This window comes from Microcaecilia unicolor, unplaced genomic scaffold (genome assembly GCF_901765095.1).
Source record: "Microcaecilia unicolor unplaced genomic scaffold, aMicUni1.1, whole genome shotgun sequence".
Classification (NCBI taxonomy): domain Eukaryota; kingdom Metazoa; phylum Chordata; class Amphibia; order Gymnophiona; family Siphonopidae; genus Microcaecilia; species Microcaecilia unicolor.
The window spans coordinates 107,334-132,122 of NW_021963257.1; the positions used below are offsets into that span (position 1 = coordinate 107,334).

Genomic DNA, 24,789 nt, shown 5'->3' on the forward strand with positions numbered 1-24,789 from the left:
GGGTTAGTGACCACTGGGGGAGTCAGGGGAGGTCATCCTCGTTACCTCTGGTGGTCATCTGGTCAGTTTGGGCACCTTTTTGAGGCTTGGGTCGTAAGAAAAAAATGGACCAAGTAAGTCGCCCAAGTGCTCATCAGGGACGCCCTTCTATTTTCCATTATCACTCGAGGGCACCCATCTGTTAGGCACGCCCCAGTCCCACCTCGCTACGCTTTCCGACACGGCCCCGGGAACTTTGGTCGTCCCCGCCACGGGAAGAAGTTGGGGATGCCCAAAATCCTGAGAGAAGGACGCCCATCTCCTGATTTGGTCGAAAGATGGCAGCCCTTCTCTTTCGAAAATAAGCCTGATAGTCATCTCAGGGATCACTTAATTCCTCTTAGGCTGTGACTTTAAATTACTTTTAGCCTTGATTACTAAATTGTTCAAAAGTTTGTATATAAGATTCACCAGGCCAGGTGGGAACCAAGTGGATCATTTCTTAGGTAAATATAAGCCTGAAGGAGCTGGTACTTTATGCCGATCTTTGAAAAATAAAGCCAAGTTACATTTACGTACAAATTATAAAAACGTTCTTGAACGTCAAAAGGATTATAGAATTCCATCAGTACAAAAGAAAATCCACGTTGAAGTACTGGGAGCTCAGTAGATGAAAGCGCTCTCTTTGATCAATTAAACACATTTCTGTTGTTAAGATGGTTGTCGCTGGGTTCTTCTGTCTTGAAATGGTTTGTTGGTTCCTCCAGGGGTGGGGGCTGATTGCTTTCAATTGTTACTTGTGGTTCTTGCTGTCCCGGTTCAGTTACATAGTAACATTGTAGATGACTGCAGAAAAAGACCTGCATGGTCCATCCAGGTCTGCCCAACAGATAAACTCTTATGTGCTACTTTTTGTGTATACCTTACCTTGATTGTATCTGTCATTTTCGGGGCACGACTGTATAAGTCTGCCCAGCACTATCCCTGCCTCCCAACCACCGGCTCTGGCACAGACCGTATAAGTCCTGCCCAGCATTATCCCCGCCTCCCAGCCACTAGCCCCGCCCTCCCACCACCGGCTCTGCCACCCAATCTCGGCTAAGCTTCTGAGGATCCATTCCCTCGGAACAGGATTCCTTTATGTTTATCCCATGCATGCTTGAATTCCGTTACCGTTTTCCTCTCCACCACCTCCTGTGGGAGAGCATTCCAAGCATCCACCACTCTCATCCATGAAAAAATACTTCCTGACATTTTTCTTGAGTCTGCCCCCCTTCAATCTCATTTCATGCCCTCTAGTTCTACCGCCTTCCCATCTCTGGAAAAGGTTCGTTTGCGGATTAATACCTTTCAGATATTTGAATGTCCTGTATCATATCACCCCTGTTTCTCCTTTCCTCCAGGGTATACATGTTCAGTCCGCAAGTCTCTCCTCATACGTCTTGTAACACAAATCCCATACCATTCTCGTAGCTTTTCTTGCACCGTTTTCAATTCTTTTTACATCCTTAGCAAGATACGGCCATCCAGAACTGAACACAATACTCAGGTGGGGGCTTTACCAACGACTTATACAGGGGCATCAACACCTCCTTTTTCTTCTGCTGGTCACTCCCCTCTCTATACAGCCTAGCAACCTTCTACTTACGGCCACCGCCTTGTCACACTGTTTTGTCGCCTTCAGATCCTCAGATACTATCACCCCAAGATCCCTCTCCCCGTCTGTACCTATCAGACTCTCACCGCCTAACACATACGTCTCCCGTGGATTTCTACTCCCTAAGTGCATGACTTTGCATTTCTTCTCATTGAAGTTCATTGCCAACCTTAGACCATTCTTCTAGGTTCTGCAGATCCTTTTCATGTTTCCACTCCCTCCTGGTGTCCACTCTGTTACAAATCTTAGCATCATCCGCAAAAAGGCAAACTTTAGCTTCTAACCCTTCAGCATGTCACTCACAATATATTGAACAGAATCGGTCCCAGCACCGATCCCTGAGGCACTCCACTTACTCCTTTCCTTCCTCCGAGCGAATTCCATTTACCACCACCCTCTGGTTCTGTCTGTCACCAGTTCCTAATCCGTTCACCACTTCGGGTCCTATCTTCAGCCCGTCCAGTTTGTTCAAGAGCCTCCTGTGGGGAACCGTGTCAAAGCTTGCTGAAATCTAGGTAGATTACGTCTATAGCACATCCCTGGATTTAATTCGCCAGTCACCCCAGTCAAGAATTCAATTAGATTCGTTTGGCAACTATTTCCCTTTGGTAAAAACCATGTTGTCTCAGATCTTGCAACTTATTGTCTTCCAGGAAATTCATTATCATTTCCTTCAGCATCGCTTCAATTACTTTTCCAATATTGAAGTGAGGCTTACCAGCCTGTAGTTTCCACCTTCTTCCCTATCACCACTTTTGTGAAGAGGGACCACATCTCTGCCGTTCTCCAATCCCACAGAACCATTCCCGTTTCCAATGATTTATTAAACAAATCTTTAAGAGGACCCGCTAGAACCTCTCTGAGCTCCTTTAATATCCTGGGGTGGATCCCGTCCGGGTCCCACGGCTTTGTCCACCTTTAGCTTTTAAGTTGGTTTATACACACTCTCTTCCGTGAACTGTGCTATATCTACTCCATTTTTCATTTGTACTTTTGCCAGTACATTGCGGTTCCTTTTCCAGGATTTTCTTCTGTGAAACCAGAACAAAAGTATCTATTTAGCAAATTTGCTTTTCCTTCATCTTTATCTACTAGCGGTTCGCAGCGTCTTTCAGTCTCACAATTCCCTTATTTGTCTTCCTCCTTTCACTAATATACCTGAAGAAATTTTTGTCACCCCTCCTTATATTTTAGCCATTTTTTCTTCCGCTTGCGCTTTCGCCAGATGTCTCTCTCTCTTGGCTTACTTTCAGTTTCCTCCGTATTCCTCTCCGTGTTCGGCTTCTTGACTTACTAGTACTACAGATTTTATTATTAGTAAATTTCTCCAAAATACTAGGACAAGGGGTCATGCGATGAAGCTGCAGTGTGGTAAATTTAAAACGAATTGGAGGAAACGTTTCTTCACTCAACGCGTGGTTAGACTCTGGAATTCGTTGCCGGATAGGTGGTTGGGGCGGTGGCTTAGCTGACTTCAAAAAAGGGTTGGACGGCTTCCTGGAGGAAAAAGCCATAGAATGTTATTGAATGGATGAGGGAATAATACAGTATTTTTAGGATGGGCGGGACAAATTGCTTGTTCTTTGGCTGCCTGTCGGTGACAGGGTGCTGGGCTCGATGGACCCTTGGTCTGTCCCAGCATGGCGATGCTTATGTACTTATGCTTATGTAGTTATGCACTTGCAGTATATCAAGCACTGAACATAAATTTTAAAACATATGAATTTATTCTTGTATGTTTTTACATCTCTTTTTGGTTTGGTCATTTTTAAGAATTGCAACCCCTGATGCAGGCCCATGAATTGGGCAAAAACTTGGACCATGTTGGGTATTTTTAAATAAAGGACTCATTTTATACATGGGATTTGGATCGGTTCTCCTTTGTATCTGCTCTGTTGCAAATCCGTGTGGCCTCTTTGTGGACAGCTACATTTTACATACACATGTACATGTTTTTGGTATAATCCAAACCACACCCCAAATATGCTCCCTCAATTTCTCTGTGCACTGACCATCTCTATAATAAACAGTGGCTTTCTGAAAATCGCCATTTACATGAGTAGCCTATATAAAAGCTGCTATTTACATGGGATATGCTTTTCGAAATGACCTCTTTAAATGTGTAATGCGGAAATAGTGCTCACCTAACTTTTAAGAACTCAAATTTAAAAGTGTGCCTCTATTTAATTTTCAAAAAGGCTGAATTAAGCTCCTATATTCCTAAGAGGCTCATTTTCAAAGCACTTAGCCTCCCAAAGTTCCATAGAACCTATGGAACTTAGCCTCCCAAAGTGCTTTGAAAATGAGCCTCTTAGTCAGGCACCCAAGCCCACAGAAAATTGACCACTGTATATTTTCTGTTTCTAAGTGGCTGTATGTTTCAGCCACATCTTCCTCCACAGGAGGAAGTGGTTGTTAGTAAAGTGACATACCTGTGTCTGGGAAGGTGGAAGACTTGAAGCCTGGATCCTTCTGTAACTGGATCTCTTTTATAGAAAATATAGAGGCAGCTAAAGGGAAAAAAAAGAAAGATATGGTTAATACACTTTCTTTTCAGTTGCTTTTATTTTTTCTTGTATCCATCTTTTTTCCCTTTTGCCATTTGTTTCTACACAGACAGCATGGACAGGACAGGAGGCCCTTGCTGACTCAAGGAGCTTCCTCTGCACTGCTTATTGGCAGATAGCAGTATTGCAGTATTCCTACCCTTTCTGGGCCTGAACACACCAGCTCAGTGCTACTACCGGAGCCATGAAACACTCCCTCCCCCCCCCCCCCCCCCGATCCTGCTGCTTTTAAGAGATGCTTACATGTAAGCAAAATTGCTTACATGTAACAGAGGATCAGAGCACAGCAAATTACGTGGTCCTGAGACATGGGTAAATCCAAGAAGACAGGAGGAGCCTCCACGGAAAGTCAAAGCAAAACAAAAGTAGAGGCTGACAAATGCGCAAACCAATAGGGAGATAATCTCAAAAAACAGTTTATTCAGAATTCATATCAATATCAAGGACCCGACACGGTCCGTGTTTTGGCACCAAAGCGCCTGCCTCAGGGTCACAATCAACTTTCTACAAAAAAACAGGACAAATAAAAACATAATATTAAGAGATTTCAAATAAAATAACTATCAAATAAATGAACTGATAAATGAAAGGCATAGTCGGGCTGATGAAACATCAACATATCTACAATATATTTATCCTGATCTAATAGTAAAAAATACATTCACTTTTCATTGTTTGGTGTTTCTTCTGTCCACAATATCTGCTCACATAATTATAATATATTAACTTTTTTACATAATTTATCAGTATACATTCACAATTTGCAATAACATTTGAATGTCCGTATATGTTTGGCTACATATTTATTAAGGCGGATATATTTTATTGAAATCTCTTATATTATGTTTTTATTTGTCCTGTTTTTTTGTAGAAGTTGATTGTGACCACTGAGGCAGGCGCTTTGGCGCCGAAACACGGACCGTGTCGGGTCCTTGATATTGTATGAATAACTGAAATAAACTGTTTTTTGAGATTATCTCCCTATTGGTTTGCGCATTTGTCAGCCCTCTACTTTTGCTCTTTTCCTGAGACATGGGTGACAGAGCCCAGCAAGTAAAATGTTCTTGTAACAGCTCTAAAAGCTTAAAGTTTTCTAACGTTGTGAACCATGCATGTGCAGTGGCTGCCATGTCGCATTGGTATGCAGGCCACCTCAGCTCTTGTAGAGCTTTAGATTGATGAAACCAACTCTGCTGTTTTGGAAGAACAATTAAGCAACTTCACTTTCTGCAAACAAAAATTAAGCAATATCACTTTCTGCAAACAAAAGCAGGTTACACAGTGCTAGCATATGGAATCACTAGCTATAGGTTGCCTTTACTCCAGAAAAAAAGGTAATAAAATGAGAAAAACAGCATGCCAATGGCACTTAACAGTACGTTTGTGGTGCCAGGAGACCATCTTTTGCATTTACCTTTTGTTTTCTTTCTGAAGTATCTTGAAATAAAAAAAGGGCCTGGTTTTCCAAGTACCCCTCTCTTCAAAGAGAAGTAAGGAACCTTCCTGTTCAGAGGAGACACAAACAGATATATTACAGGTGCCAACACTTGTAGAATATCATTTTTGTCACTCCCCCTGTCTATGAGAGCAATGGGCCATTCATATGGTTGCAAGATTTGGTTTCTGTAAGCGGCTTCAAGTGTCATCCTTTGTGAGAGGCACAGTTGCAAACTTGACAATTTCCCAAAATAAGAATGTTATTCTCTTTCTCCCTTATTGCTCATGTAGTACCTGGCTACCAGATTGTCCATTTCAATTAGAACAACTTTGTTGACAACCAATAACTAAAATCCTTTAAAGAGTCCCACATTGCTCTTAGCTCTACGAAGCTTATCTGATGGAAATTTTCCTCAGCAGACCATAGGCCCTCATGTGGAGCTGCTTATATGAACCTTCTCACCCAGTTATGTAAGGCCATAAAACTTCTTATAAGGTAAGTAAATAAAGGAGAAAAAAGGAGGCCGCTTTGATTCTCAAAAGTAATAGCTGGAAAAGGTAGGAAAAAGAGGTTAGCCTTTATAAACTACAAGAGATTGGCGGAAAGAAAGAGATATAGGGTGACAATAGCTGAAAAAGCTAAGAAAAGCTGGCAGAACAGTTAGGAATGCAAAGATGCAAATGGAAGAAAATAATAGCTGATACATAAAATGGAGGGGGGTGCAAGACATTTTTTAGATATATTAGTGATAGCAGCACGTGCACAGTGGCAGTGTGAAGGGTGAATGGGAAGAATATGTACAAGCTGATAAGGCGAATTGCGTAACAAATATTTCTGTTCTGTGTTCCAGCTGAAGGGACGGGAGCAGGGGCCACAGAGACAAACACAAATAGGAACGGAGGTGTGGTACTCCAGGAGCCTAAGAAATAAGATAGGAAGTTAGAATATATTGCACTAAATGAAAACTTAGATATAATAGGCATCTCTGGGATCTGGTGTGGAAGGAGAATAACCAGTGGACACTGTCATAACCGGGGTACAAATTATATCGTAGTGATAGGGTGGATCGAATTGGTGGATGGGTAGCACTGTATATTAACGAGAGCCTTCAATCAATAGATTGAAAATTCTGCAGGAAACAAAACACTTTTTGGAATCACTATGGATTGAAATTTCATGTGTAAAGGGGAAAGGGTAGTGATAGGAGTGTACTACCGTCTGCCTGGCCAGGATGAACGGATGGATGCAGAAATGTTAAAGGAAATTAGGGACGCTAACAAACTGGGCAACACAATAATAATTGGTGATTTCAATTACCCCGATATTGACTGGGTAAATGTAACATCAGGGCATGCTAGGGAGGTAAAATTCCTTGACGAAATCAAGGACTGCTTTATGGAGCATCTGGTACAGGAGCCGACGAGAGAAGGAAAAATTCTAGACCTAGTCCTTATGGAGCACATGATCTGGTGCAGGAGGTAATGGTGCTGGGGTTGCTTGATAACAGTGATCATAATATGATCGGATTTGATATTAGCTTTGAAGTAAGTACGTTAGCGGTAGTAGTTTAAAAAAGGAGACTATGAAAAATGAGAAGAACAGTGAAAAAAAAAAAACTTAGAGGAACAGCTCTGAGGTCAAAAATAATCGCATCAGGCGTGGATGCTGTTCAAAAACACTATCCTGGAAGCCCAGGCCAAGTATATTCCGCGTATTAAAAAGGAGGATGGAAGACAAACGACAGCTGGCATGGTAAAAAGTGAGGTGAAGGAAGCTATTAGAGCAAAAATAAAATCCTTCAGAATATGGAAGAAGGTACCGACTAAAAATAATAAGAAATAGCATAATGAATGTCAAGTCAAATGCAAACACCGATAAGGAAGGCTAAGAGGGACTTTGAAAAAAAGATTGCGTTGGAGGTATATTAAAAGCAGGAAGCCGGCAAAAGAATCGGTTGGACCGCTAGATGACCAAGGGTAAAAAGGGTGATCAGGGAAGACAAAGCCATAGCAGAGAGATTAAATGAATTCTTTGCTTCGGTCTTCGAGGAAGATTTAGGAGAGATACCAGTGCCAGAATGGTATTCGAAGCTGACAAGTCGGAGAAACTGAACAAATCCTCTATAAACCCGGAGGATGTAATGTGGCAGTTCTACAAATTGAAAAGTAGCAAATCTCCTGGACTGGATGGATTAATCTCAGAATACTTGCGGAGCTATTGTTAGTAATATGTAATTTATCCTTAAATCAAGCGTGGTACCAGAATTGGAGGGTGGCCAATGTAACGCCGATTTTTAAAAAAGGTTCCAGAGGAGATCCGGGAAATTATAGACCTGTGAGTCTGACGTCGGTGCGGGCAAAATGGTAGAGACTATTATAAAGAACAAAATTACAGAGCATATTCAAAAGCATGGATTAATGAGACAGCCAATATGGATTTAGTGAAGGGAAATCTTGCCTCATCAATCTATTACATTTCTTTGAAGGGGTGAACAAACATGTGGATAAAGGGGAGCCGGTTGATATTGTGTATCTGGATTTTCAGAAGGCATTTGACAAAGTACCTCATGAAAGACTCCAGAGGAAATTGGAGAGTCTTCGGATAGGAGGTACTGGCCTATTGTCGATTAAAAACTGGTTAAAAGCTAGAAAACAGAGGGGTTAAATGGTCAGTATTCTCAATGGAGAAGGGTATTAGTGGGATTCCCCAGGGCTGTGCTGGGACAGTTGCTTTTTAACATATTTATAAATGACCTAGAGAAGGGAGTAACTAGTGAGGTATTAAATTTGCTGATGACACAAAGTTATTCAAAGTCGTTAAATCGCGGGATGATTGTGAAAAATTACAAGAGGACCTTACGAGACTGGGAGACTGGGCGTCTAAATGGCAGATGACATTTAATGTGAGCAAGTGCAAAGTGATGCATGTGGGAAAGAGGAACCCAAATTAAGCTATGTCATGTAAGGTTCCATGTTATTAGTTTTAATGCCCCTGTATAAGACGTTGGTGAGGCCCCACCTGGAGTATTGTGTTCAGTTTTGGAGGCCGTATCTTGCGAAGGATGTTAAAAAAATGGAAGCGGTGCAAAGAAAAGCTACGAGGATGGTATGGGATTTGCGTTCCAAGACGTATGAAGAGAGGCTTGCTGACCTGAACATGTACACCCTGGAGGAAAGGAGGAACAGGGGTGATATGATACAGACGTTCAAATATTTGAAAGGTATTAATCCGCAAACGAATCTTTTCCGGAGATGGGAAGGCGGTAGAACGAGAGGACATGAAATGAGATTGAAGGGGGGCAGGTTCAGGAAAGATGTCAGGAAGTATTTTTCATGGAGGGTGGTGGACGCCTGGAATGCCCTCCCACGGGAGATGGTGGAGATGAAAACGGTAACGGAGTTCAAACATGCGTGGGATATGCATAGAGGAATCCTGTGCAGAAGGAATGGATCCTCAGAAGCTTAGCTGAAATTGGGTGGCGGCGCAGGTGGGGGAAGAGGGTTGGTGGTTGGGAGGCGAGGATAGGGGAGGGCAGACTTATACGGTCTTACCAGAGCCAGTGATGGGAGGCGGGACTAGTGGTTGGGAGGCGGGAAATACTGCTGGGCAGACTTATATGGTCTGTGCCCTGAAAAGGACAGGTACAAATTCAAGGTAAGGTATACACATATGAGTTTGTCTAGGGCAGACTGGATTGACCATGCAGGTCTTTTTCTGCCGTCATCTACTATGTTACTATGTTAGGATTCACTGACCAAGAAAGGGATCTAGGTGTCGTCGTTGATGATACGTTGAAACCTTCTGCTCAGTGTGCTACTGCGGCTAAGAAAGCAAATAGAATGTTAGGTATTATTAGGAAAGGAATGGAAAACAAAAATGAGGACGTTATAATGCCTTTGTATTGCTCCATGGTGCGACCGCACCTTGAATACTGTGTTCAATTCTGGTCGCCGCATCTCAAAAAGATATAGTGGAATTAGAAAAGGTGCAGAGAAGGGCGATGAAAATGATAAAGGGGATGGGATGACTTCCCTATGAGGAAAGGCTAAAGCGGTTAGGGAGAAAAGACGACTGAGGGGAGATATGATATAGGTCTATAAAATAATGAGTGGAGTTGAACAGGTAGATGTGAAGTGTCTGTTTATGCTTTCCAAAAATACTAGGACTAGGGGGCATGCGATGAAGCCACTGTTGGAAACAGGATGCTGGGCTTGATGGACCTTTGGTCTGTCCCAGTATGGCAATACTTATGATTTTCAGAGGACTGTGTTCGTGAGGAGCTAGCTAAACTAAAGGTGGACAAAGCAATGGAGCCGGATGGCACACTCCACTGGCTGACCTTTTTAATGCTTCTCTAGAGGACTAGAGAAAAGAAGATGTGGTCCCTCTCCACAAAAGTGGAAGAGGTTGGGAACCACAGGCTGGTTAGTTTGACTTTTGTGATAATGGAAACGTTTTTTAAAACAAAAAATAGTAAAGTTTTTGGAATCCAATGGATTACTGGCCCTGAGGCAACATGGTTTCACTAGAGGCAGATAATGTCAGACACATCTGATTAATTTCTTTGACTGGGTGACCAGACAGTTGGACTGATAGAGAGAGCTAGATGTGGAGTATTCAGATTTTAGCAAAGCCTTTGACACGGTTCCGCATAAATGGGCTGAGTGGAAGGCAACAGAGGGTATTGTAAATGGAGCTAATTCTGAGGAAAAGGATGTTACCAGTGGTTTTTTACTCTTTCAAAAAGTACAAAAAACTAGAGCACACTCAAGGAATTTACATGATACTACTTTTAAAACAAACAGGAGGAAATATTTTTTTTCACGACGAATAGTAAAGTGCTGGAATTCATTGCCAGAGGATGTGGTATCAGCAGTTAGTTTATTTGGGTTTAAAAAAAGGTTTGGACAAGCTCCTAGAAGAAAAGTCCATAGTGTGCTATTGAGATAAAAATGGGATCAGTAGCATGATCTTGCTATTTGAGATTCTGTCAGCTACTTATGACCTAATTGGCCACGACTTGAAACAGGATATTAGGTTAGATGAACCACTGGTCTAACCCGGTTCTTGGGCCGCTTCTTTTTAACATTTTTGTAAGCGAAATTACTGAAGGGCTCTTTGCGGATGATACCAAAATCTACAATAGGGCAGACACCCCTGATGGTATTGATAACACTTATTTATTTATTTGTTACATTTGTATCCCACATTTTCCCACCTATTTGCAGGCTCAATGTGGATTACATAGTACCGTAAAGGCATATGCCAATTCCGGTATGAACAAATACAGTAATGTTGTGGTAGAATAGGTTCGTGTGTACAGACACATTAGGGAATCATAGAGAGGAAGAGTTATTATCTCCATTACGAGCTTTGGTTTCGTTGTGTTGCAGGGTACAGGCATTTAAGTTGGGTCGGTAGGGTATGCCTTTTTGAACAGGTTAGTTTTTAATGATTTCCGGAATTTAGGTGATCATAAGTTGTTTTCATGGCTTTTGGTAATGCGTTCCATAGTTGTGTGCTTATGTAGGAAAAGCTGGATGCATAGGTTGATTTGTATTTGAGTCCTTTGCAGCTCGGGTAGTGGAGATTTAGGTATGTTCATGTTGATCTTGTGTTTCTGGTTGGTAGGTCTATGAGGTCTGTCAGTTAGCTCCGGGGCTTCGCAGTAGATAATTTTATGACCCAGGGTGCAGATTTTGAAAGCAGTACGTTCTTTGATTGGGAGCCAGTGCAGTTTTTCTCGGAGGGGTTTGGCGCTTTTGAATTGCGTTTTTCTAAATATAAGCCTGGCTGCCGTGTTTTGAGTGGTGTGAAGTTTCTTTATAATTTGTTCTTTGCATCCCGCATAAATTCCGTTGCAGTAGTCTACATGGCTTAGTACCATTGATTGCATCAAGTTGCGAAATGTTTCCCTCGGGAAGAATGGTTTCATGCGTTTGAGTTTCCACATTGAGTGGAACATTTTCTTTGTTGTAGATTTCACTTGGTTCTCTAGTGTGAGGTTACGGTTGATTGTAAAACCGAGGATTTCAGGCTGTCTGAGATAGGGAGGGTATAATTTGGGGTGTTTATGTTTGTGGGTTTGTTCGTATTGTATTGGGATGAGAGGATGAGACTGTGTGTTTTTTCTGTGCTGAGTTTTAGTTGAAATGTGTTTGCCCATGAGTCCATGATATTCAAGCTGAGCTTGATTTCGTTGGTGATTTCTGTCAGATCACGTTTGTAAGGAATGTATATTGTGACATCGTCTGCATAGATGAAAGGGTTAAGGCCTTGGCTGGATAAGGATTTGGCTAGTGGGGTCATCATTAGGTTGAAAAGGATCGGTGATAGTGGTGATCCTTGAGGTACTCCGCATTCTACTTTCCATGGTGGTGATATGTTTGAGCTTGATTTCACTTGATATGTTCTAGTGGTTAGGGAACCCTTGATCCAACTAAGTATGTGTCTGCCAATCCCGAAGTAATCTAGGAGTCTTAGTAGTATTTTATGGATTACCATGTTGAACGCACTGGACATGTCAAATTGGAGGAGAACTATGCTTTTGCCTGTTGCTATTTCCTGCTTGATGAAGAACATAAGAGTAGCCAAACTGGGTCAGACCAATGCTTCATGCCTAACTGGATCTGATTAAACCTACTGGTTATGATATTATATTACATACAAAATGAGTCAACCATTCTATGTGCAATCATTAATGACTTCTGAAAAATGTGAACTTATAAACAAGCCAAACATACTTACTGTCAGGTAACTTGAGAACTTGGTCCCCTAGACTCTTAAAATATGAATGTCTCATGGCTTCTTCTGCAGAACTTCGTTTCTTGGCTTCAAACTGCAATATGAGAGAGTGAGCTTGCAGTGAATGTACTGGGTATGCTTGGTGATGCCTAAAGGCAGAACAATTAACCTTTCCAAAAAGATCTCCCAGTACAAGAGGAACCATATTATTTTTTATGTCTTTTTATTCCAAATGTCTCTTTTTTCATGCATTACCTCAACTCAGATGGCATGCCCATGTAACTAAGAAGCATAATCAAAAGGGACGCCCAAGTTTTGTTGAGGATGTCCTCGCAAAACGTCCCGATGGAGGGGCGGGGAAACCATATTATTGAAACAAGATGGACGCCCATCTTTCGTTTTGATAATACAGTCAGGGATGCAAAAATCTTGAAATTTTGGTTGTCCTTAGAGATGGTCGTCCCTAGACTTGGTCATTTCTGATTTTCGGTGATAATGGAAACCAAGGACGCCCATCTCAGAAATGGCCAAATGCAAGCCCTTTGGTCGTGGGAGGAGCCAGCATTTGTAGTGCACTGATCCCCCTGACATGCCACGACACCAACCGGGCACCCTAGGGGGCACTGCAGTGGACTTCATAAAATGCTCCCAGGAACACAGCTCTCTTACCGCGTGCTGAGCCCCCCAACCCCCCCCCCCCCCCCCCAACCCCCCCCCTAAAACCCACTACCCACAACTGTACACCACTACCACAGACTTACAGGTGAAGGGGGCACCTAGATGTGGTATAGTGGGTTTCTGGTGGTTTTGGAGGGCTCGCTGTTTCCTCTACAAATGTAACAGGTAGTGAGGGGTATGGGCCTGGGTCTGCCTGCCTGAACTGCACTGCACCCACTAAAACTGCTCCAGGGACCTGCATACTGCTATATGAGTATGACATCTGAGGCTGGCATAGAGGCTGGCAAAAAAATATTTGAAAGATATTTTTTACGGGTGGGAGGGGTTAGTGACCACTGGGGAAGTAAGGGGAGGTCATCCCCGATTCTCTCTGCTGGTCATCTGGTCAGTTTGGGCACCTTTTGTACCTTGGTCGTAAGAAAAACACGACCAGGTAAAGTCGTCCAAGTGCTCATCAGGGACACCCTTTTTTTCCATTATGGGTCGGACGCCAATGTGTTAGGAACGCCCAAGTCCCGCCTTCGCTATCTCTTTTTGCGGATGACATCCTGTTGTCCCTTACCCACACTCTTGTATCTCTTCCAAACTTGCTGCAGGAACTTCATAGACGTGCCCAGTTTTCTGGTTTCAAAATCAATATATCCAATGGAAGTTGTACCTTTTGCCCTCTTCTCCTGCGATGCAGAGCCACCTTTCCTCCCTCCCTTTTAAATGGTTCCTTGAGAGATTTGTTATTTGGGGATTAATTTAACCCTGGAAGCTAAAGACCTTTTTCAAGCCAATTAACCTCCTTTGTTTAGATCTTTACAGGAGGACAAGACTTGCTGGGATTTATTAAATCTGTCCTGGTTTGGGAGAACAGCTGTCTTAAAAAGGAATATTGCCTCAGCTTATTTATCTTTTCAGGTCCTACCCCTTTTGATTCCGAGGGCTTACCTGACTAGACTCCAAAATCATTTGATTAAGTTTGTCTGGCATTACAAAACACCTCGTCTTCCCCGACTCATTGCTCTACAGGTCGGAAAAAAGGGGAATGGGTTTCCAATCTGTTCCATTATTACAAGGCAGCCCAGATCAAGGTGGTGACTGAATGGTATCAAAGCTACCCACATAAACTATGGGTTTCCATTGAGCACAGTATGTTGGGCCCTAATCCACTGGGCAACTTGAATGGTTGCCACCTAGGGCAACGGGTCTCCCACAAGGTCTTTGCCCTACTATCCACTGTACTTTCACATATTGGGACAAGATATGTATTGAGACAAACCCAACTATCTTGTCTTTCCCCCATAGCTTCTAATCCTCTATTTCCTCCTAGCGTGGGTTCCAGTGTTTTTCATAGGTGGAGGTGTAAGGGGACTCTCTTGCTGGGGTCAGTTGTTTGATTATGACACTGTTATTCTGTTAGCTGAATTAGCAAACACCTACCAGCTTCCCCCTAGAGACATTATCCATACAGTAACAAGGAAGGATTTTTTTCCTGGATGAGATATGTGAAGATTTCATTGGGAAAACAAAATTTATCTTGATTCTTTATACATACTTACAAGACACTAGGCTAGTATACACTGTTCATAGGGGAAATGGCATGAAGAATTGGGGGTACAATATGAGGAGCATGACTGAGAACTGATGGAGAAGGCATAGGCAAAAATTTTATTAGCTATGAATGTGCAAGAAAATTGTATTAAAGTAATGTATACATGGCATTTTACCCTATTTTTCTCCATCGAATGTTCAAGACTGTCTCTCTTTGTCAGAGAAGGTGTGGGAGAGATTGTTACTATGGGCCACATTTGGTGGGTATACTGTAAAGTCACAGTTTTTGGCGCTCAGTGCAATGTTCCTGTAGCACTGGTTGAAAATCACTGTGTTTTGGGACCCTGCTATCTTTCTTCTTAACAATGAAGCACTGATCTATCATGGAGCTAAATTGCTTACTGCTCAATATTAGAAGGCACAAGCCCCTCCTTCTGTTAGGGGTGCAGTGGACTTCAGGCAGGTGGACCCAGGCCCATCCCCCCCTACCTGTTACAATTTTCTGCTTAATGCTTAGTCGTACAACCCCCCAAACCCACTGTACCCACATGTAGGTGCCCCCCTTCACCCCTTAGGGCTATAGTAATGGTGTAGACTTGTGGGCAGTGGGTTTTGAGGGGGATTTGGGGGGCTCAACACACAAGGGAAGGGTGCTATGCACCTGGGAGCTCTTTTACCTTTTTTTTGTTTTTGTAAAAGTGCCCCCTAGGGTGCCCGGTTGGTGTCCTGGCATGTGAGGGGGACCAGTGCACTACGAATCCTGGCCCCTCCCATGTACAAATGCCTTGGATTTATTCGTTTTTCAGCCGGGCGCTTTCATTTTCCATTATCGCTGAAAAGCAAAAACACCCAGCTCACAAATTGTCGAATAAAACATAGACGTCTATTTTTTTCGAAAATACGGTTTGGTCCACCCCTTCACGGCAGGGGCGTATCTGCGTGGGGCCACAGGGGCCTGGGCCCCCGCAGATTTCGCCCTGGACCCCCTACCGCCATTAACCCTCCCCCGCCTACCGCCAACCCTTTCCCTGCCTACCGCCGTCACCTACCTCGAGGTCCGCTCCTGCCGGTTTTTTAAACTATTACTTCAGCTGGCGGGGGACCCCAACCCCCGCCAGCCCAGCCGAGGTCTTCTTTAACTTCATCTTCATCCTCGTGCTGTTAAGCTGCATGATGCATCCTTCCAGTTGGACGGAGTTTGACGTCGCAGCACGTCGTCAACGTGCTGCGACGTCAAACTCTGTCCAACTGGAAGGTGATGCATCATGCAGCTTTAACACACGAGGATGAAGATGAAGTTAAAGAAGACCTCGGCTGGGCTGGCGGGGGTTGGGGTCCCCCGCCAGCTGAAGTAATAGTTTAAAAAAACGGCAGGAGCGGACCTCGAGGTAGGTGACGGCGGTAGGCGGGGAAAGGGTTGGCGGTAGGCGGGGGAGGGTTAACGGCGGTAGGGGGGGAGGGTTGACGGCGGCGGCGGGGGGGGGGGGCGGCGGTAGGGGGGTTATAATGTGCCCCCTCACTTTAGCCCCTGCCCCCCTACTGCTGAATCTCAGATACGCCCCTGCTTCACGGACCCGTTCTCGGAGATAAACGCCCATGGAGATAGACGTTTTCGTTCGATTATGCCCCTCTGACTTTTAATTCCTATGTTTATGGGTAAGTATCCCCTCTTTTTCTCTCTTTTTTTTCTAACTAAAACTACATACATTTTGAGGGTTCTATTATACCATGCTGGACATATTTTGCAACACACCTTGTTCCTTGAATGTTTATGGTTCAGGATAATAGCTTAGCATGCACTTTTGCTTCTTTTGTGCTAGTTGAGTATTGTTTTTATTCGCTTTCAAGAATGTTATATTTTAATTCGCATACTGTTCAACAAAAATAAAAAATAAAACCTTCAAAGCAAAATAAGCTGTTCCCATAGACACTCAAGATTTTAAGGCATAGAAAATGCTAGCATTAAAAAAATGAGATTTCAATTCTTTCTTAAAATATGCTAATCTAGTTTCCAGCAGGAGCTGCAAAGGGAGAGCATTTAACAATGCGGGTGCCAGAACAAAAATAATGCAGATTCTCAAGTGAGAGTTTAACTGAACGTGAGAATTAGACAAGATCACTAACCAATTTTGAATTTGAGATCTCAGGGTTTATGAAGGACAGTACAGAATTACAAGATGGCCAAATATTTGGGCTTACTTGAATAAAGCACTTTATGAATTAAAACCAAAATTTTAAATGTTGCACGGTAAAAACATGGAAGCTAGTGAGCCTCCTTCAAAAGAGGGGAGACCCTATAATATCATCTGACCCCTATAATCATCTTAATGCTAGGTTCTGGATTGTTTGCAGTCTAGAATTTGCATGGACAAGTCTACTCAGGTCCAGGGCATAAACAAGTTTTTTGTATAGAAGGCTTATCGAGATTTGATCTAACTGACCTAATGAGGCACACGTCCTCAAAACATTTGTTTTAGAAAGCTCTATCGAGCAGGGACTGTCTCTCGTGTCAGGTGTTCAGTGCTGCGTGCGTCTGGTAGCGCTATACAAATGCTAATAATAATAATAATTTATGAATTATTGAGGCAATATGAAGATCAAATGACAGCTGGGAGTCCAGTGTTACCCCTAAAAGGTTTACAGAACCGTGAGGTAGGGTGTGCCCTAATAATTGTGGCGCTACAGAAGGTATTGGCACATAATTTGTTAACCAGATGGCTGTGTCTAAATTGCTTTGCTAAACTATTATACTTTTTAGAATTCTGATAATCTGTCCTTGTTATCAGCAGATAAGGGGCTGTAATAAGTTTGGGCCCATGAATAAATGTAATACTTCCCTAGACAGAGACCACCACATATACTTATTGACTGCATACCTCTTTGTACATGGATGTCTCCACACACCTTTTAAATTACCTATTTTGGTATGATTCCATCTATCTGCAACCTCAATCTACTATGAGTTAGTGGATGGAAAATCTATCTTTATACATCCATAAATATCAAAGTTCATTTGTAGCTTGATGAACACAGAACTTCCTATTAGAAAGTCACCCCCAAATTGGGATCTTAATGTCATACTCAGGCTACTTGTGGAGCTCCTTTTGAACCATTAGCTCAAGATTTCCTAAAACATCTTTCTTGGGAAACTGTTTTCTCTTAGAAATTGATCTGCCCTATACCCAATTCTTCTCAGAGAAAGTTCCCTCCAGAAATTGTTCCTGATTTCATATTAATCAAAGGTGAAATTTATTCATAGCTATTAATTTCTTTTCCTTGAATCTTGCTAGATTAGTCCAGATGAATGGGTTTGTCCCCCCTTTTTTTTCTGAGAAGTTCTGAGAGAAGAGGACATTTCTCTGGTAAGTGAATGGCACTTTGCTTTGTGCTTTGGGAACTTAAAGATTGAGGTTTAAAGGAGGAATTGTAGGTTAGTGTTAGGCAAAATAAAAATATAAAAAGCAAATTTTAACAACTAATCTCCATAGTCTTTCCACTTAGTTTTAAAAGCTTTGTACCACAGCATTAACAGATAGAATCTAACAGGCACTGCAGGATCTAGTTTAGTATTAAGGGGGAATAAAAAGAGAGCGAGAGGGAAAAGCAAGCAGGACCTAGTTAGTATTAAGGGGGAATAAAAGAGAGAGACAGAGAAAAGCAAGCATCATTAACTAGTTGCCATAGTGTACAAACCCTTTTCCCACAGTTTTAAACTGAAATATTCTCTAGAACTAGGTATTTTTCCCATAGTTTTAAACTGAAACCTTTTCTAGAGGTAGAAACTAAACAGCCAAAACACTTGTTCTAAAGGCAGTTATTTTCTGTTCCTTGGCTGCTGGAGAGGTGGCTCATCCAGCGACCTCAATTAAGTGTTAATTAAGGTGTGGGGAAGTAGAATACTTGCATAGGTTGCTGAGTCAGCTTCAAAGAGCCTGTTTAAAAGAGGCCCCTTAGATTCAAAACTATATAAAGAGGAAAGGTCCCACTGAACTTTCTTTCTGAGAAGTTCTGAGAGAAGAGGACATTTCTCTGGTAAGTGAACACTACTTTGCTTTGTGCTTTGGGAACTTAAAGATTGGGGTTTAAAGGAGAAATTGTAGGTTAGTGTTAGGCAAAATAAAAATATAAAAAGCAAATTTTAACAACTAATCTCCATAGTCTTTTCCACTTAGTTTTAAAAGCTTTGTACCACAGCATTAACAGACAGAATCTAACAGGCACTGCAGGATCTAGTTTAGTCTTCCCACGCACCCCTAGGACAACTCTTCATTTATAGTCAATTATTGTAATTAGGGTAACAAGCAAGGAGTGTGATTACAGAGTTTTAAATACATTTCATTACCATTTAAGAAGAAAACACTAAATAAATCATACAATATACTATACTCTTATTGACCTATATTTACTCTTGACTATACTTATACTTATTGACCTATACTTATACTCTTATTGACCTATAAGTGCATTCACTCTGCAGCCCCTCACTACCTCTCTACCCTCATTTCTCCCTACACTCCTTCCCAGGAACTCCGTTCACTAGGCAAATCTCTCCTAATTACACCCTTCTCCTCCATCGCTAACTCCAGACTCCGTACCTTTTATCTCGCCACCCCTACCCAACTTAATCAAAACGAAAACTGAGTGTAGGCGGTATACAGTATAACAGTTGTTACGGAAACAGGCTATGTACATATTGAAACCATACAATACTAAGTGAATTAAAAACATGCAAGATACAATTTGCATCACCTGATTCACAAAAAAAAAATCTGGACAATTTAACACCTAAAATATCACTAAGATCGTGGGGGGACCGCCTGGACTCTTATGGCCATCCCCCCCACGGTTGACCGCTGTCAAGCAACAGGTGAATAATAAAAAAAAAGCAATACAGCCCTGGGAGAGCACCGAAGTCGAGATCTTCTGTGCAAAGCGCTCTACAGGCAGTTTAAGATGAAACTGCATGCCTTAGGAGCCAAGGAAAATAATATGGCTCCCAAATTGACAAAAAATCCTTCTGGCATCTAGGGGATGCGCCTAACATTCTACATTCCCATAACATATGTTGATGTAACGAGTTCCACCAGCCCCAAAAGGACGGGGGATCAGATGTGGTCCAGACCTTGAGAACTGCTATCCTGCCAAGGAGTGTCGCCTTGCGGAAAAATTTCCGTCGTCCTCCCTCTTGAACCTGAACCACCTCACATTTATCCAATAGGAAGTCAACTGGCAAAAGGGGAACTACTGAATTTAGTATCCATCTCAAATATCTAGCAATTTGAGCCCAGAATTTGTTAGCCATCTCACAACCCCAGAAGGCATGAAAGAAAAATTGAGCTGGGACCTGCACTCAAACAAAGGGGAGTATCAATGATGCCCATATGAAACAACTGGGTCTGAGAGATATAAGCGTGGTATAATATTCTAAACTGACATTCCCATAGTTCTGCTGTTGGTGTTATCTGTGGGATACAAGCCACAGAAGTCGCTAAATCCAATGACTCCGGCAACCTCTGTAAATCAGTTACCCACCTGTCCCGCACCCGAATATGAGGGGAAGCGGGAAACAAACGCAACAATTCCCTATGGAGGGAGGATACCGTAAGGCAATACCGATCATTCATGACAAAAAAGGAATGTAAATGGTCCAAAAGTGTTGCCGATAAAGGCCCCCCCATCCAAAGAACGCACATAATGACCCAATTGATGGTAAGCAAATCTATTCGCCAAGGTTCTAGACATCTCCTCTCCCAATGACCCTAAGGGAAGTAAAGAGCCATCCGGATTGAGGACATGCTCTAAGCGCGAGATCCCCAACGCTGCCCATCGCCGAAAAGTAATATACTCTTGGCCGGGGATAAATTGCACGTTTCCCTGAATCCGTAAAAGAGGGAAAGTGAGTGGAGAAACACCCCAAGCTTTCGTAAGAATTCTCCATATGTCTTGAAGGGGTTTTAACAGGATACTATTCCGCACTAGGGGCGGCAAAACTTTGGTCGGGGCATGAAGCAAATAATTAAGGTGATATGGGTAAATGGCTTCTGGAACGAGATGATTATACTCCTCTTGAGGCAGAACGAGAATTCTATCTCCCAAATGTCTAGCATATATAAATGTAATCTAGATTACATTTATATATGTCTGGAAGGCCCATGCCTCCCCCACCTGCCAATGGCCCAACAGATATATTAACGGGATCCTGGGCCTCTTCCTCCCCCAACAAAACCGAGACACACACCGGTTTAAAGCATGGAGGTCTTTCCTCTTCAGTTTAAGAGGTAGTAGTTGCATAATATATAGCCATTTTGGAAATTCCACTATTTTGAACAAGTGGATCCGCCCATTCAATCCAAGACGTAAGGATTGAACACAATACTCAAAGTGAGGTCGCGCCATGCTGCAATACATAGGCATTTTAATATTTTGGTCTTATTTTGCATCCCTCTCCTAATTATTCCTAGCATCCTGTTTGCTTTTTTGGCCACTGCCACACACTAGGCAAACGATTTCAGTGTATTGTCTACAAAAACACCTAGGTCTTTTTCTTGAGTGCTGACTCCAAAAGTAGACCCTAGCATCAGATAAGTATGATTTGGATTATTCTTCCCAATGTGCATCACTTTGCATTTGTCCACATTAAATTTCAATTGCCATTTGGATGCCCAGTCTTCCAGTTTCCTAAGGTCTTCCTGCAATTTTTCACAATCTGCATGCATTTTGACAACTTTAAATAGTTTTGTGTCATCTGCAAATTTAATCACCTCACTCGTCGTTCTGATTTCCAGATCATTTATAAATGTTAAATAGCACTGGTCCCAGTACAAATCTCTGTGCCACTCCACTATTGAACCTCCTCTATTGAGAAAAATGGCCATTCAACCCTACCCTCTGTTTTCTATCCAATAACCAATTCTTAATCCAGAAAAGCACATTGCCTCCTACCCCATGACTCCTTAATTTTCTCAGGAGTTTCTCATGACCAGATTCTAGAAGACAGGAACTCAGCACCACTCCCCACAGGTCCAGAGCATTCCCACTGAGAATGTTGAGACCACCCCAAGATGCTGCTCTGCCCAGCTGCAAAGCCAACTGGCTTTCTATATCAATTATGTACTCCAGGTGCCTCCTTGTTTGATAATATATGCCATTGCTTTGGCATCATCGGATCTCACCATGACCACTGTCCTGTACGATGAGAGCAGAAACAGCTGCAGTGTTAGATGAGCTGCCCTTATCCCAAATCTGTTGATATTCACACCACATTCAAACACTGGGCCCCCGCAAACTGAGAGGCTTGCAGCTGCAGTCACCACTACCACTCAGAGGGGCAGATTCTGCAGAATATCCATGACAGGAGGGGCTGGGATAGTCCATTACACCAAACTCTTTCAGAGGGCCCTGGGGAGGGGGAGTTACATGAGGTAGTTTTGGAAATAAATGACCCAGCTTGAAACAAATGTCTCTGAACTCCTGAAGACAACTTGCCATCCTGCTTTGACCATGCATAAATGGTTGCACCTAAATTCAGGCTCATTAATACGTGTTTACGCTAATATTCTATAATGGAATCTAGGCACCCAGATGCCATTACAGAATAGGTGCACCTCGAACAGCATTGGGGCACCCTGTTATAGAGTTGCCCTCACAGTGTAATTTTATAATAGAGCTCTCAGGTCAATAGGGCAAAAAAGCATCTATGTTTAACCTATATTATAAAGACATAAGCACCTACATAGGTGCTGATATTTATGCCTGCTACAATATTGCACATGCTCTGCCCAAATTCCTCCCTTCACCATTTTAGAAGAGGTCTTTTATAAATGGAAATCAGCATGTTACATACATACAACTGTCACAGCCCTGCTGCAAATCCTGCCCTGACCCCCCTCGTTGCTCTTACTGCTCTGGCGGTTGGCCTCCATGACATTCCTGTGGCATCCTGCTCCTGCTCTACATTGTGCTGGAAGCCTTCCTTTGTAGATCCTGTAGCAGGAGTCATCGGGGGACACCTTCCTGTGAAGTCACAGCGGAGACCTATTTTAGAGTGTTTGGGACTCTGTTCAGGGCTTTCGCAAGAGGTCTCCTTGTCTCTCTTGATCCTGCTGTGTTCCAGTTCCTGCCTTGTTCTTGTTCCAGTCTTGATTTGGCTCCAGCCTTGCCTAGCCTTAGACCCAGCCTCTTGGGCCCAGCCTTGCCAAGCTCCAGTCCTGCCTTGTCTCTGAGTTCCTGCCAAGCTTCTGTCCTACCCAGCCTTGTCTACTGTTGCACTTTATTGTGTCCAGATCCAGTTCTTGCCCTGCCCTGCCTTGTCTGGACCAGTTCTAACCTTGTTTCATTGTCTTGCCTTGTCCTGTCTGGGTTCAGTTCTAGCCCTGTTGCCTTGCTTACCTTGCCTCATCTAGATCTGGTTCCTGTCTTGTCAGTCTTGCCTTGTCCAGATCCAGTTCTTGACCTATTGTCCTGCCTAGTTGTGTCTGCCTTGTTCTATCTGTTTTGCCTAGTCTCATCCCTGCCATGGTTCCAACCTTGCCTCTAGTTCCTGTCTAGGTTCCTGCTTTGCTACAGTTCTTGCCTTGGATCACCTTGCCTTGATGCCTGTCTTGTGCCAGCCCAGGGGACTTGTCTGCTGCAGTCGGGTTCCAGCTGCGGCCCAAGAGTTCACCATTCTGTGTCTGTGACAACAAGAAGGTTTATAAAATGACATCCTATATATACCAGCACTTGTACAAGGAAGTTGCAAACCTGCCACTTCCATGTAAAATCACTAGCAGTTATACATGGAAACTGCTGGGTAATGCTACTCTTTTATTCTCTTGTCTGTTTATAAAATTGCTGCTCTAACTATATATGCTGGCAAATACCTGTGTATTTGCTGGTATCATATGCATTTTACAGAAGGATCTGTGTTTGGCAGAGATGTTCAAAAAATATTAGGGAAATGTGAACGTCCACCTGGATATCCCATTTTCCAGATGGAGAATCAGTTGATTAGTTTTGCTTCCTTATGGTCTACTCCCATTATCTCATCAAAAACTGTAATTTCACAATTTAAATGAACATAAAGCAGAATATATTTTTCTCTCAGGACCCTTAAAGATTGTCCATAGATTTGAGTGCAGGTTTCTACATATAAAATGGGTTTTTGAAAACTGCCCAATCTCTCTGTGGGTAAAAGTACATGTACAGTAAAACGTGTGTGTGTGCTGTATTTCCTTAGCTGAAGGCAAGGGGGCGACTTATGCATTTCAATGTCACCATTTGCTCATTTTTGATTTGAAGAAAGCTAATCAAAAAATGTTGTTAGTCCAATAAAAAAGATATCATCTTATTTTCTTTTATCTCTATTTATTACCTTTAAAAGTGGACTCACAGCTACTATATTACTTCACTTTTTGTTTTAAAAAACAGGTTTTTGCACTAGTAGCCATCATAAAGGACTAATGATTTATAGTAATAGTTACCTGAAGTAGCTGTGAAAGTAGGTGAAGACCATCGCTGTCTAATCTGTTAAAAAAAAGAAAATAATGTCAATTTTGTCAGTATCTTTTCTCTGCACTCTTTCCTCTCATCAACCCAGCTAGTAGTTAATATTTTAGCTTGTGGCGTGCCTAAATGCTGGAGATGAAGAACTGTCACTGATGTTAAAAATAGTGATGGTAAATGGGGCACACAGTGTGGTTTGGATTCAACTCCCATACTCAGACAAACAGCAGGCACAATCATTCATTATCGTTTGAGCCCTCCATTCTAAGACAACACTGGATTATTTGCTGACCACCAAGGATCACAGAATTACCCCTCTGAGAAAGAATTATTTAGATCTGTACTGTTGGGCCCCATAAGGTAGTAATTTACCCTGCCTAAAGTTGGCAACTTTCAAAAGAGAAAAATCCACCATATGCCCCACTACATCTCACCCATGCCCTGCCCCAACAAATAACTGCAATGATGGCAGCACTGCAGGCTTCAGTATGTGCATATTTATTTATTTATTTATTACATTTGTACCCCAACATAGTACCGTAGAGGTGTTTGCCAGTTCAGTTGATAACAAATACAAGGTTATGTTACACTGAGATTGGGGGAGGGGGAATAAAAATAGCTGCACTCTTCAACCCTCATTGAGCCATAGTTCCCTGCTCAGTTCCCCATCATGATTATGCTCCCCATATATTGTTTTCACACGA

The 24,789-nt window shown here is 42.6% G+C and overlaps 1 long non-coding RNA gene across 1 annotated transcript; it reads right to left on the bottom strand.

The window, feature by feature from the left end:
* Positions 1–4,068: 4,068 nt before the first annotated feature.
* On the bottom strand, positions 4,069–24,107 carry LOC115459119. The gene is made up of 3 exons (XR_003940207.1): positions 24,064–24,107; positions 12,389–12,479; positions 4,069–4,146 (listed from the first exon to the last, which is right to left on the bottom strand). It is a non-coding gene; the product is annotated as an uncharacterized LOC115459119 (long non-coding RNA).
* Positions 24,108–24,789: the final 682 nt, after the last annotated feature.